The 4,651-nt window shown below is 34.3% G+C and overlaps 1 pseudogene; it reads left to right on the top strand.

The window, feature by feature from the left end:
* Nucleotides 1–3,256: 3,256 nt before the first annotated feature.
* On the top strand, nucleotides 3,257–4,218 carry LOC138097975 (putative olfactory receptor 2B8; annotated as a pseudogene).
* Nucleotides 4,219–4,651: the final 433 nt, after the last annotated feature.

The following is a 4,651-nucleotide window of genomic DNA, read 5'->3' as shown; positions in this document are numbered from 1 at the left end:
ACTAAGGAACCGTATTTCTACATATTTGTAATTTGTAATCTGGAAAGGATTGCTAGTGGATTTACGGGTAGTACAAATTCATTTCAGCATAACAACAGAGTACAGAAAGTTTGCGGATGTGCACAAGCTTCAGTGAATTTATTATTAGTTTGGTAGCATAAAAGGTACAAAGAGATACTGTACTTGTTTCTAGGACCGATTTGATTACACACTTACTGTTCACAATGTCTTATTCTGTCAAATATAAATAAAAAATTCCATTTTATACAATTTTATTCTAAGAATGCATACAGTAAGAAAGCATATACTAACTGTACTATATACTAAGAAAGCATGAGGAAAGATGTTTTGAATGACTGTTGTGAGGTATTTGTTTAGATTAAATAGGATGAAAAGTATTTTCTAAATACATCTTCAGCTTATATTTATCATATGACACTTGGTCTTCAGAATATGTTCCTATGTAAAAATTGTTATTCTTAGCAATTGTTCTTTTTAGGAAACATTAAAATCAGAATCCCTTCCTGCCTTTCTTTCTTCTTCCTGTCCTTGCTTCCTTCCTACCATCCAAAAGGAGTAGTGAATAATATCCTTTGAGAGGTGAATATTACAACTGGCCACAGACTAATTTTTGAATTAGCTGAATTCTGACTTTGGTGACTTCATTTCTATTTCATAGTCTTATACTCCATTATGATTCCTTCTCAGTTTGAGAAGTTTTCTACACTGTCCACATAACCATCCATGCATAGAAGATTCCATATGCTGTAGAAGGTCCTCTTCTTTCCATAAGAATGACTCTCATATTCATATCAAACAGATCAAAATATGAATGGTGAATGATGTATATATGGAAACAGTATAAATTTTACCAGGACACTATGGTAATCTAAAGGGTTTAAGCTTTTTTTTTTTTTCCTTACTGCCTGTCAAATAATTCTGCATATTTGTATTATGGATTTGACTAATCACAAAAAACAAATACTCCGGTATTCTTTCCAGGAGAATTCCATGGACAGAGGAGCCTGGTGGGCTAGAGTCCATAGGGGTCACGAACAGTTGGACACAACTGAGCAACTAAAACACACACACACATGTAAGAAGAATGCTTAATCACTGAATATAATTTGGAAAAGTGAAGTGAAGTCTCTCAGTCATGTCCGACTCTTTGCAACCCCATGGACTGTAGCCTACCAGGTTCCTCCCTCCATGGGATTCTCCAGGCAAGAGTACTGGAGTGGGTTGCCATTTCCTTCTCCAGGGGATCTTCCCGACCCAGGGATTGAACCCAGGTCTCCTGCATTCCAGGCAGACACTTTAACCTCTGAGCCACCAGGGAAGTCTTTGGAAAAGTGGAACATAATTATATAATGAAAATAATTAGTAATCGCAAACCCAATTTTTTTTATAGTTTTCTCATTCTTTTGTAAGCATATGTATTTTAGCAATATTCAAAAAATGTCATATTTTATATTAGGCATGTTTCATATACCAAGATATTATGATAATGATGAATAGGCATTGCATGTATGTAATTAACTTTATTGACTGTAAGTCTAATCAATAGATAAATTATATTCAACATTTTGCTATTCTGAAACATTAAAGTTATTTTTTCTAATTTTTTAAATCATGTAAATATACCAGCAATGCCTATCCTAGCATGTAAATATATATGTGCATTGATTTTATATCTCAAGTGTTTTCTTAAGGAGAGGTTGACAAATGATATTTTTAATATCATTTAAAATAACATTCCTATATACTTTTAAATTATTGGTGATGTTTAAAATTTTTCAGTATGAAATTTTATTTGCATTTATATGCTAGTCTTTTGGAATTGCACCTATATTTAGTATTAATAATTATTTGCTATATGAACTTAATTTTAATAGGATTTTTAATAATTAGATCTCAGGATAGTAATTATGTATAAATTACGTCAAAATATTTTATTCTTCCTAGTCTTTTTACTTCTTATTTAATTTTATTATTTCACCGTGCTAGCTGATAAACCAGCTCACTGTTCTTTCCAGGACACAATCCTGTTTTGCTTACTGGACTTTGCCATCTTTAAGTTCAGACTAGAGTATCCTTGAATCCAGGCATACAGATAATTAAAGGTAACAGATTTCATATCTTTACTAGCTAATATCCACTGTGACAAATAAAATGTTATTAAGTGAATGTTTATTCACACATTACAGGTTTATTCATGAATCCTATGGCTACATACAATAGTGTTTAAAAAACAGGGTTTTCTCGGAGGCAGAGACAAAGAGTCTGATGCTTATACTACCATTTACTACCTATGTAATTATAGGCCATTTACTATCTATGTAATCCAGGACTCACACCAGAGAGTTTGTATATTTTTCACAGCTTTTTCCACTATGCTACAGCCCATTAAGAGAATTTTTAATCCTTAGAATTGTGGCTAAATGGAGGGAATAGTAAAACATCCATGAAAAACAAACTTTTTAAATATAAATATATACATATCTACATATATATATCAAAACTTTTTTGATATACATATATACTATTTGGTAGAAATGTGTTCAACATAAGTAAAATAAGTAAAAATTGTAGTCCTACTTATGTTAGCTTCTAGTAATTATTTCTTGGTTAAATGTGATAATAAATTAATTCTATAAGGGATTGTCTTTGGTCCTTGGAATTTTATCTGTATTAACTTAATTACAATAAGAGGAAAGGAGGCATACAGTAATTAAAAAGGAGGATTTATATTCTTTAACTGACAGTGCCTATCAGAGATGATACATTTCATCTGCTATAATATAAGTGCATTAAGATCAGCAAGAAAGTGAACTGAATTGAAAAAAAAATAAGTTAAAAAATATATCAAGTGAATTAGAGATTTAATGAAGCTTCAGTGAAGTCTCAGTGTCTCTCCATCTTAACAGATCCAACACTTTCTTTTTGCAACGAATATTGTGTAATATACCTTTACAATATTTAGTGTTGTAATACCTCTACTTAGTTAGCTATGTGTTTACCAAATGAAAGTCATGGCTTAAAATATGGTTGTTAAAATATAGATATATTATTGCTAACTCTCATTCTTCTTGCCTAGGTAATAAAAGGAAATACATTAATGATTTTATTTGTTTCAGCATCCTCTACCCAGTTCCTCTATTACATGTAGGTTCATGAACCAACATTAAGTTCTAAGCAAAGCCTAATCAAGCTCCAAAATCTGCCTGGGGTGTTTCCAGCAAGTAGAGTCACAGCAATGAGAAGATTCAATAACACTCTTCATCACTCTAAAGGCTTTGTTCTGGTGGGCTTCTCTGAATGGCCCAAACTAGAAATGGTTCTTTTTGTGGCCATCTCCATTTTCTACATGATGACTCTCCTTGGGAATTCAGCCATCATTATCTTGTCATGCCTTGATCCTAGACTCCACACCCCAATGTATTTCTTTCTGGCTAATCTCTCTTTTTTGGACCTCTGCTATACTACCTCCACTGTCCCCCAGATGCTGGTCAACACACAGAGCCGCCGGAGAAATATCAGCTACGGAGGCTGCATAGCTCAGCTATTCATCTTCCTTGGCTTAGGATCCACTGAATGCGTCCTTCTCTCAGTAATGGCCTTTGATCGTTATGTAGCTATCTGCCAGCTCTGCATTACACAGTTATCATGCATTCTCGGCTATGCCAAAAATTGGCAGTGGTGGCTTGGGTAACAGGTTTCAGCAACTCTCTGGTGCAAACAGTGTTGACTTTCCTGTTACCTCGCTGTGGTCAATATCAGGTGGAGAATTTCTTCTGTGAAGTACCTGCCATGCTTCAATTAGCATGTGTTGATACATGGATCAATGAAGTGGAGATGTATGCTGCTGTGGTGGTCATAAAAGTTATCCCAGTGGGATTAATCCTGTTCTCTTACATCAACATTGTTAGGTCAGTGGTAAGAATCCAGTCTTCTGAGGGTCGAAAGAAGGCCTTCAACACATGTGGGTCTCATCTGCTTGTCGTTGTTATGTTCTATGGCTCAGCCATTAGTGGTTATGCATACATGGCACCCAAGAGCAATTCTGCCAAGTTGAAGGGCAAGCTTCTTGCTCTCTTCTATGGGCTCGTAACTCCAATGCTCAACCCCCTCATCTACACCTTGAGGAATAAGGACGTAAAGGAAGCAGTAAGGAAGCTGCTGGGGAGAGAACTAGAGCAAGGGTGGAACATGGCTTAGGAGAATGTAGGCCTCTTATAATTCAAACACCACACTCCCAGACTGTCTTTATCAACTTTCATTACTCCTTTCACTCACAAGTAACAGTGGCTGATTGTTACTATTATCACCCAAGTATTTCATAGAAAGTCAAATGTTGATTATTCTCCTCTTGAAATAATGAAGCAGCTTGAAAATGGATAATGAATATTTATAGGTTTTAATTAAATATTTCATTTTTACTCTGTCTTTTCTAATGAAGTTTAAAAATTAACATCCAAATATGATTTCTTATACATAGAATACTAAAACTGGTGATTAAGGAAGTGATCTTGAGACTTCTTTAAAAAGCAGAAAGATGACTACTGGAAAAGACTAAATTATGCTACAAAATTAGCGGAATGCACCTATAGAGCATCAACAGGGCAATTCATTTCTTCTTTTCATATACTGT

Source organism: Capricornis sumatraensis, chromosome 22 (genome assembly GCF_032405125.1).
Source record: "Capricornis sumatraensis isolate serow.1 chromosome 22, serow.2, whole genome shotgun sequence".
Taxonomy (NCBI): domain Eukaryota; kingdom Metazoa; phylum Chordata; class Mammalia; order Artiodactyla; family Bovidae; genus Capricornis; species Capricornis sumatraensis.
Note: the sequence above shows the minus strand (reverse complement) of the source record. Positions and strands in the feature narration are given on the sequence as shown.